This window comes from Diabrotica virgifera, chromosome 8 (genome assembly GCF_917563875.1).
Source record: "Diabrotica virgifera virgifera chromosome 8, PGI_DIABVI_V3a".
Lineage (NCBI taxonomy): Eukaryota > Metazoa > Arthropoda > Insecta > Coleoptera > Chrysomelidae > Diabrotica > Diabrotica virgifera.
Window position 1 is genome coordinate 106800908 of NC_065450.1, and position 11106 is coordinate 106812013.

The following is an 11106-nucleotide window of genomic DNA, read 5'->3' on the forward strand; positions in this document are numbered from 1 at the left end:
AACATATTCAACGTGAACATCCCAACTCATAAACTGGTCCAAGAATACACCTAAAAATTTTATGTTTGGAATATTTACAATTTCAGGAATAGACACAACTGGCATATTTCGTTTGCATCTAAAATGTATATACGATGTTTTATCAATATTCAGTTGTAGCAAGTTTTGTGTACACCATGTTTGGAATAATCTGATAACCCTTGACACTCTATTTTGAAGCTCTACGTATGTATGTGCTGATACAATCACAGATGAGTCATCTGCGTACATTACAATGTGGTCATGAGTAATATGATCGGGTAGGTCATTGACAAAAATAAGAAATAGCAGTGGTCCCAACACAGATCCCTGCGGCACTCCTACATCTACACTGAAGATGTCTGACCTTTCCTTGTTTAATTCAACATAGAATTTCCTCTCCAGAAGATATGAGTTCAATAAATTTAACATGTTACCTCTTATTCCGTGGACATACAATTTGTTAAGGACAAATTCAAATTTAAGACTGTCGAATGCTCTGGAAAGATCAAAGAAGATACCCACTACAAGAAGACCATCATCAAGATGCCTATAGACAGATTCCATAAATACTTCAGTAGCCCCCTCTGTTGATCTTCCGGATCGAAAGCCATGCTGTTCTGAACACAGTGCATTATTTTTGTCCAAAAACTGTATGATCCTAGTGTAGTAAGCTCGTTCAAAAATTTTTGAAATTACATTTAACAAAGAAATAGGTCTATAATTATCAATACAAGTGTGATCGGATTTTTTATATACTGGAACAATTTTACTTAATTTTAGGTTTTCAGGAAATTCACCTGTGTTGTATACTAGGTTAATTAAATATGCCAGCGGTTCTGATATAACATCCTTGATGTGTTTGATCATTCTTGTGTTTAATTCATCATTTCCAAAAGAATGTTTATTTTTAAGACCACAAATAATATCAAGAACTTCATCAGATGTTACTGGAAAATAAACAAAACTGTCTATAGTCCACCTATGTGATAAAGTACAGTTTTGAGGGTTATTGTCAAGCCTATTTTTTAGTGCATTATTTCTGTCATTGAAATGGCATGCAAAATATTGAGCTAAATTTTTATCATCTGATATTAGTTTGTCTTCAATTTTGAGTTTAATTTTATTAGTACTTTGCTTTCTCCCTATAGTTTTATTTACTATACTCCACATAGTTTTTTGTTTATTATTACTACTTATAATTTGAAGATAATTGAATTCCCTTTTCTTTTCAGCAATTTATTCAATTTATTCAATTTATTCAATTCCAGCAATCTTTTCAGCAATGAACTAGAACGTTCCGCATCAACGTATCTTAGACTTATAGTTCTAGTGCACACTTGATACAACAATATCCAAGGAAAGTAGAATATGGATCCGATTGTAGAATACTCTACATTGAGAAAGTTACAGATCGCAGCTTATTTTGGAACTTCTTTTTTTTTTAATTTGTTTTTGTTATCGAACATTGTTGGCCCTAAACTCGTGTTTGTAATTTCGACGATTGATTTTCAATTGACTAAATAAGATCATAGTTTTGGGTACGATTTTCAGACTTACATTTTTTTTCAGATCTTATGCTAAAATTAATTTAAATTATCATGACTTTTTCGAACCATGAAGATATTACTCTATGATTCGCAACTAATCGTATTGCCTAATAATAACTAGAAATCATCATCACGTTTTTCAGCCTTACATTAGAGATATAGTAGCAAACGTTGCTGCACCAATGTGTTTTTAGTGAATTTAAAATGACAAACGAACGCGCGAGTTCGATTTTCGAAAAATTATATTTTATGTCATTTATGTCAATCATGTCATATCTCGAGAAACAATAAATATCTGAAAAAATTAAAAGGTGGGCAAACGTGGTCAAACGATGGACAAACGAACGCGCGAGTTTGATTTTCGAAAAAATTTTATTTCATGTCATTTATGTCAATTATGTCATATCTCGAGAAATAATAAATATCTTAAAAAAATTAAAAGGTGGGCAAACGTGGTCAAACGATGGTCAAACGAGAGCATATCTTTTTTTTTCAATTCGGAGCAAATTTGGGTCTTATGTTTTTTATGTCATGTATGTATCTCTTATTGTCATGTATGTATCTCGAGAAACAATAAATATCTGAAAAAATTAAAAGGTGGGCAAACGTGGTCAAACGATGGACAAACGAAAGCGCGAGTTCGATTTTCGAAAAAAATTATTTTATAGGTTTTTTGTGATTTATGTCGTGTACGTCGTATCTCGGGAAATAATGGGTGTATCGAAAAACGAAAAAGTTGAAAAACGTGGTCAAACGACGGACAAACGAACGCGCGAGTTCGATTTTCGAAAAATTATATTTTATGTCATTTATGTCAATCATGTCATATCTCGAGAAACAATAAATATCTGAAAAAATTAAAAGGTAGGCAAACGTGGTCAAACGATGGACAAACGAACGCGCGAGTTTGATTTTCGAAAAAAATTTATTTCATGTCATTTATGTCAATTATGTCATATCTCGAGAAATAATAAATATCTAAAAAAATTAAAAGGTGGGCAAACGTGGTCAAACGAGAGCATATCTTTTTTTTTAATTCGGAGCAAATTTGGGTCTTATGTTTTTTATGTCATGTATGTATCTCTTATTGTCATGTATGTATCTCGAGAAACAATATCTGAAAAATTAAAAGGTGGGCAAACGTGGTCAAACGATGGACAAACGAACGCGCGAGTTTGATTTTCGAAAAAATTTTATTTCATGTCATTTATGTCAATTATGTCGTATCTCGAGAAATAATAAATATCTAAAAAAATTAAAAGGTGGGCAAACGTGGTCAAACGATGGTCAAACGAGAGCATATCTTTTTTTTCAATTCGGAGCAAATTTGGGTCTTATGTTTTTTATGTCATGTATGTATCTCTTATTGTAAAGGTGGGCAAAAAAAAGTAATTAGTGGGCAAACATTGTCAAACGATGCGCAAATTTTCCCACGAATATTTGCATTTCGGGGGGCCAGGTTCACGGACATGCGTACTTAAAGTTTGCGTGTGTATCACGCACTTTAAAGGGTTAATTTATTATTGCAAATTTCGTTGGCTGTCCAAAGGCAACGTACTCGCACGTGTATATGAATTAAGAAATGAATTTTAAACATATCTGCATACAGAATAACATAATGATGCCCAAAACTTTATTAATTCAGAGTTTATATTAAAATTAGCATAACTCTGTGACATATTTAACAAATTAAATAATCTTAATAAGTTTTTGCAGGGAAACAATACTCATATCCTGCAATTGGCACATAAAATTACTGGGTTTTAGAATAAGTTGCTCTTATGGAAGAGAAAGTTAGAAGATCAAGAAATTGACTGTTTCCCTGCTTTACCAGGTATTCTACACGAAAAATCGTTTACACAATATGTTTACACAACACATGTTATCATTGAGCGAACACTTTGAGAAATATTTTCCCGAAAATTTGGAGTAATATCACTAGGTCAGAAACCCTTTTCAGTCGTCCACACTGAATTTTGAATTCAGAAAAACTGTTTGAATTTTGGAGCTCAGTTTCTCATGAATATCGTGCCATCAGCACTGCTGCATTAAAGGTTTTATTGCTATATGTGACTTCGTACTTGTGCGAAACGCGCTTTTCTGCAGTTGCAGTACCTAATTAAAAACAAGTACAGGTCAAACATAAACTTAGAAAAAGAAATGTGAGTGGTAATTTCCAAACTGGAGCACCGGTTTCATAAGCTGCGCTCAAAAACGCAAGCACATCTATCACATTAACCAGCCAGTTACATAAATAAATATCCCTTTTTATTTTTGTGCCTATGTTTTGATTTCGTTCTTGTAAATTTCTAGTAAAAATTATAAATGTTCAAATTGTGTTTTTGTCATAACTATAACCTGTTACTCGGCTAGTACTAAAATGGGTAAGTATTATTGAGGATTCGGTTGAGGGGCGTCGCAAACAAATAGCAAAGTCCCAAAGGCGTCCCAGTACGGATAAGTTTGGGAAGCCCTGGTATAAGATGAACATAAATAATACCTAGGAATTTTCCATTAAAGACGATTAAAATGTAATATACACGTGATACCTACCCTAATCGCGTTGTTTCTGACTGCTAGCCCGTGGCCTGTGACGTCGGACCAATAGAAGGACGTTCAAGAGCCTCCTATGATATTTGAATTTTATAGCATTTTCAAAGCATCTTCATTATCGTACGGGTTAAAATATTTGTTTTTTCGCATGCAAGCGTTTTAAGATCATGTTACCTTATGTTTTTAATATCATTTTAATATTTAAAAATTTATGTAAGTTCCCTATTGAGCCATGAATAGGTATTATTCGGCTAATATAATATAAAAACAGACTTTTTCACAAAGTACGACTCAGCAATTATATATATATATATTTTTTTTTAGATATATGTGTTTCTGGGAAAAGTTCGTTAAGTATTTTTGGATGTTTTCAGTTTTGCTGAGTGGACAGAACCAGGCGATGTATCGCGGTTATATCTTGAAATTAGCGAAGATAGATCCATTAAAAATATATGTTTAATATAGATTTTATAATATTTTCTATAAATGGAAAAACGACTTAAAACAATCTGCTATGCAGACGATGCAATACTAATGTCGCAAAGTGAAGATGATTTACAACGTATATCTCTCTCTTGTCGTTTCCCCATTACTGAGGATCGTGATTTCTTCCAATATTCCACAATTTTATTCCATTGGTCTCTATCTTTAGTTGCTTTATGTGCTTTGCAGAATGACTTTCCAACTGAATTCTTAATTTGGTCGGACCATCTAGTTGGTGATCATCCTCTTGATCTTCTGCCCGGAACGTTTCCAGAAACAATTAATATCTCCAAACTATCGTCACCTCTGTGAACCATGTTACCGAAGAATTGCAGAATTCGTTAGACATATTGTGGACAGACTTTTTTTTTTAATTTCGAGTTGGTTTAGAATGGAAACGTTTGTCCTATGAGCTGTCCATGGTTTGCGCAGCATTCTTCTCCAGCACCACATCTCAAAGGCATCCGCTCTCAAAAGCACCACACTTGGACTCAAAGAGTCAAGTCTCTGTCCGGTATAGAAATATTGAGAATACAAGGGCATTCTCCAGTCTCATTTTGAGAGATAGTCTTTACCGAGGTCTTTACAAACTTAAGTTAGGCGACTCATCGCATTTTTTGCAATACCAATACGTCTCCTAACTTTTGCTTCACAGTTACCATCGTTAGTTGTACTAGACCCGAGATAGACAAAGGTGTTTACTATTTGGTATTCCTGTAACATGTTAGTCAGTTGAATAGTGTCGAATCTGTCGACCACCATTATTTTTGTCTTAGCTTTATTGATTTTCAGACCAACTTTACTGCTTTCATACTCAACTCTTCGCAGGAGATCAAACATTTCTTACAACGTATGCTGCACCAATTTAACATAACCACCAGAAAATTTTACATGTTAATTTCCCCAAAAAAGACAAAATGCATGGTTATAACAGCAAATTCAATAGTATGTAAATTTAAGCTGGAGGGCTAATAGAACAAGTGATGGAGTTTTAATAACTAGACATCACATTATCTAACTACGAAAGGGTCTAAACAGAAGTGGAAGATCAAGTGAATAGAACAAACAGAGCAGCAGGTTGTCTAAATGACACAATATGGAGAAATAAAAATATTGGAAAAGAAATGAAAGGCAGAATTTACAAAACAGTCATAAAACCAATAATGACATACGCAGCAGAAACACGACCCTACACAGAGAGGGCAAAAAACTGTTCGAAAAATCGATGGTAAGACTCTATGGGACACAGAGCTAGAAGTACATATATTATACAGCGGAATTTCAAGGTGGGCAATATTAATAACTGGATAAGAAACAGAAGAATAGAATGGAATGACCACATACGCTGAATGACAACAAATAGAGTAGTAAGGACAGCGAGAGACAGTTCCCCAATAGGAAGACGATCAGTGGGAAGACCACAAAAATGATGGAACGACAACTTACTAGAGGCACATTGAAAAAACAGACAGTCATGTTTATACAAATAGAAGAAGAAGAAGTATTTTTGTCTCATAAATAAGAAATAAAAATTCTGATAATAGAAGATAAAATAAGGATGGGAGGCCACTTTTCTATAAAATCACTGGGCCGCTTGAAAAGTTCCAGCACGCCACTGATTGCCATACCATATTGAACAATCATGTTTGTGACCTTCATATCATCGTGAATAGCTTTGAATTATAATGTGGTAGACTTAAACCGTTTGTACCAATAAAAAGAGCTGATTTTTTTGGTCCAGAAGGCATCAAAAAAATTTTTTGCGAAATTCTGACTTAAGCCCTTTTTCCCAAATATCAGAGACTTCTGCAACACTGTTTTTTAAATGTTATAAAAAATATTTAGAAAGCACAATGTTGGAGGATAATTTTTGTTTGTTGAATATACCTGAATATACCTACATATTATTTTTAGTAAAGTCATCATGGGCTAAAAAATATTTTTTGTTCTTCGTATTATGTCAACTACTATAGTCCGTAATTTGAAAGTTTAAGTCAAATTCTATCGGTTTTGATTACAGTGGAACCTTGATTATCCGTCTCTCCATTAACTGTCACCTCTGTTAACCGTCAGGGTCCGTACGTAAGTTGTATTGAGTACATAAGAAAAAATTTGAGTCATCAATTCATTTTTTTAGCACTGCAATAAGCCAAACGAAATTTGCTGAAATGTACAATGGGGTAAAACCATAAAATGAAGTTATGGCTGAATCAACTTTTGTTTTCGTTGCCTAAAGATGAGATAAAGAAATGGTTAATTTGTGATGAGGACCAGGTTCAGAAGCTGACACAAACTTGGAATTTGATGGTGGCGATGTCGATGGTGCTTTTGCAACTGACAAAGATTTCATTAAAGTCACTAGAGAAGCTGCATCGAACATGCAACCATTCATCGAGTGGTATTCTCGGCAAGAAGAATCCAATAAATTAGATTGCATGATCTTACGCCGATTACGAAATTCAGCCCTTGTAAAATGTGAAGCATCAGTAAAGCAAACAAAGATTTCAGAATATTTTAAACCAAATTCGACAATATTAACACAAACGCAAATTCCTCTTATATTATCAAACAAAACATACAAATAAAATTTGAGAGTTGTATTATTAATTTTTAACTTTTTTTAATGTTCTGTTAACCGTCTTTTCGATTATCCGTCATACCCTTGGTCCGGTACCCTGACGGATAATCGAGGTTCTACTGTATTTGCATTGCTAAAAATTAAGTTTTTATTTGTTAACCAAAGCCATAAACACATAGTGTTTCCCGTGCCCAAAGCATGTGTTTTAATGTACTTAATCTACGTAGAAATTGTATGTATGCGTGCCTACTCGTTCGAGTTCAAATGAGAAATGCATTGAAAACATCATTCAATCCCTATGTATCTATAACTTTGTTTAACAAAAAAAAAAAAAAAAAAATTTTAGCAATGAAAGTAATCAAAACTGACAGAATTGGACTTGAACTTTCAAATGCATTAAGTAGAATTGCTATTTTATTTTTCAATCAAAAGTTACTCGGGTTCAAAAATTGCAATTTTTCGATTTTTTGAAAGTTCAACCGCGTTAATGTCAAAAGCTATGCATCCTACAAAAAAACTTGTAAAATAATTTTTTGCTTAGAATGGCGCAAAAAATACAAAAACATGTTCAGTTTTGCGAAAAATCCCTGTTATGTGATTCCTGAGTTCTTTGTTTATAACAAACTTATCGACATCCGCATCGACTGTTGCCCAAAAAATTCGTGTTCTACGGGTCAAAATACATAAAAAAAAACTTGGGTAAGTCCATCTGAATTAAGGAGGCCGTTGTACCCCCACTGGCGACAGGACTACTTTACAGTATAAGAAACATAGGAAATGCTGTAAAGTCAAGGTGGGACGGACTATAGTACATTTAGGATTAATTTTGTTTTGTCCTGTAATTTAATTAGTGTTTAGTTTTTAAATTTTAGTAATAGGTTTTTTTTACTGAAGTACTGTCAACTTTTAATGTAATTTTAGACAATTTTAATTATTGCTGACCTGTAAAAGTACATTTGTACATTATTACCAATAAATACTCTACTCTACTCTACTCTACTCTAATTTTCAACAATTATTAAAAACATATTGTGATACGCCCATGTACTTCGTATTTGATGAAAATAGGATAGCGGATAGGAATATAAGCAGGTAATATCTATATATCAGGGATAAGACTTTTCATGAGAATTTTGTTCCATCAGCCTTCTTTTTGTCTTATTCATTTTATTTGAACAAAATTCTCATAAATTGTAGACCATGGGAATATAAACGAAGCAGAAGAAGGCCACAAATGAGCTGGGCAGATGATGTCAAGAAGCACATGGGCTCTAGGTGGATAACTAGCGACAGACAGAGAAGAATGGAAAAGGATTGGGGAGGCCTATGTTCAAATATGGACAGAAGAAGGCTAAATAGACAATAGGACTTTTCAACGCTTCTCATTTGTTTCGAGCTACTGTCATATGTAATATAATCAACATACTTATACTTATATATACGACATAATATGACAGAAGCACCAAACAAATGAGAAGCCTTGAAATGCCCTATTAGGCAACATACTGTATTACAGTCAAACTAGAATAATATTATCTACTATGTCAATAAAAATAAAATGAAGTAATCGAGAAACATAAAGGAGTGTAGGTACATATTATGAATAATGATATAAAATATGGATGTAAAGTAACTGTTATATTTTATGAAAAAATATATATAGAATAGCTTTGACCGAAGTTAAAAACATGTAGTAAACTTTAAAACCCATATAAATCCTATACAACCTATAACTTGTTACTAAATACTTAAGTAGTTTTACAAAAAAACTTACCAATTATAAGGTAAAAAGTAATCCAGACAGTTAAAATATATAAAAACACTCACACAACCATATTTGTTTACATTAAAATAGCATAAAAATAAAATCACTTCCCACTAAAACTATCAAATTTGACACGCACTTAGCGTCCTAGCTGTTTCATTCATTAAAATGCACCAATGTATTATTATAGATGTCCACAGGTAAATTTTGTTAACACGAATTTGTGACGCATATAAACACAACCGTAATTATTGTCAATGGACTGATGACGAACGAGGACTCTGGACTCACTACTCACTGCACTGGACTGGTGTTTAGGCACAGTTTTTAGTAGTTTAGGTGTTGTTATTGTTACTTTGGTGTTATGTACTTTTGTTGTTTTACTTTACTTTACTGGTGTTAATACGTAGTAGTGCTTTTGTGGAATGACTTAATATGGACTTAATGACTACTACGACTGTACGATACGAACCAATACGAACGTACGACTACACTAGCGTTGCCAGGCCCAAAAAATTAGACGCGGCTAAACACAGTATAGGTAATAGGTATTTAGTCCATTCCGAAGTTGTAGTTTTGTTTTGACATTTCCCTTCTGACATAACCTATATGTGTATCATAAAATAATATAATATATTATATACAGGCATATTATGCCTTTTTTGCCTTTACACTTACTTGTGAATTGATTTTTTGTTTTATTTATTTACTGAATATAGAGAGACTTTTAAACTGTCCAAGGTTGTTCTAGCTTTGTTGTTTTAAAATTTGTGATGTTTGTTATAATGATAATAGGAGTCTTATTTAAATTGGTGCATTAAAAGGGATTTATTATATTATTAGCAGTAATTCCAAATGCGAATATTAGAGCAGGGCATTTAGCACAAAATAAATCGATTTTTAAATACAGCACCTAGAGATTTGCAACTTTTTGTATTGTGTTTAGGATGGTGTCAGAAAAAAGGTATACTATAGAAAAATGGGTGGAAATGACCCCCGGTGCTCAAAAATCCTCCACACTCCAGAAGACAACATGTCTTAGCAGTGATCTTGGGCACCAGGTAGTGCATCCAGAAGGTGACGTGACCATAGACATGTTTAAGTCTCTAGACACGAAAAGTTTAAAGTCTCTAGGTGCTGTATTTAAAAGTCGATTTATTCCTATGTTTTTAGTGCTAATGGTCTATATGTTTCAACACTATATCATGCCCAAAACACGCCATAATAATGTGTTTTGAAATGTCATAGAAACCTCATTTGTGACATTATTTACTTTTAATATTATATGACTACTGCATATGCATCCAATTTTCTGTAATTCTTGACGTTTTCATAATCGAATTTTATCTGCACATTCTTTTGGCACCATCCCTAATTCCTCTAATTTAATCTAATAGCCTTTTAATAGTCTAATGAGATATGATGTAAGGTCCATCTGCACCGATCTGTTTAATGGATTAAAATTATTTGATGTAATTTAGTATGTTTACAAATTATAAAAAAAAGGGTGCCCGATATAATTTTGTTTTGACTATAATTAATGAATAATTAAAAAATTACTTTTTTTATATATTAAACAGTTATTTATGTATCAAGGGCATTAAATAGATGTTTATACCCTAAGGGCGACAAGCTTATAAATTACATAATTATGCATGTGGTGAATATAAAACTTTATGTCATAGCGGTTCATTGCGTCAGTTAAAGTTTTAATTTTATAATATAATAAATTAGAAGAAATACTGTATCGCAGCAGGTATTTAGTACTGTTGGTAGAAAAGTGATGTTGGTTAGCAATTTGGTATTAACATAAACAAAGTTTTTCTATGTGAAATTGTCAAAAAAGTCAGAATGCAAGAGAAATTCGATATTTCTGAAAAAAAGCCAATAAAGCGACTGAGAATCTATTACCAAATAAACGTATCTATGACAAGGAATACGCTAAATTTCAACCATGGATGACAGAAAATAATACTGAATGCGTAAATGAGACTGTACTACTGGCATACACTGTACAGGACGACCAAGAAAAACATGGAACAATAGGATAAGCAAGATTCTCAAAGAAAGAGGGAAGACATAGAGTGAGCCGAAGGAACTAGCTAGAGACAGAAAAGAGTGGTGTACATTTGTAGAAAAAAATTTAAGAGAGCTTGTAC

General features: G+C 33.0%; 1 protein-coding gene across 4 annotated transcripts in view; it reads right to left on the reverse strand.

The window, feature by feature from the left end:
* Positions 1-9455, reverse strand: part of LOC114344933 (uncharacterized) — a 1261996-nt gene extending 1252541 nt beyond the window's left edge. For 3 of the 4 annotated variants that reach the window (XM_050658192.1, XM_050658191.1, XM_050658193.1), the window contains exon 1: positions 8957-9455. The gene's annotated coding sequence lies outside the window, so the exon portion shown is untranslated. The remainder of the gene's footprint in view (positions 1-8956) is intronic. The other variant, XM_050658190.1, reaches the window with a different exon arrangement.
* Between the last annotated feature and the right edge of the window lie 1651 nt (positions 9456-11106).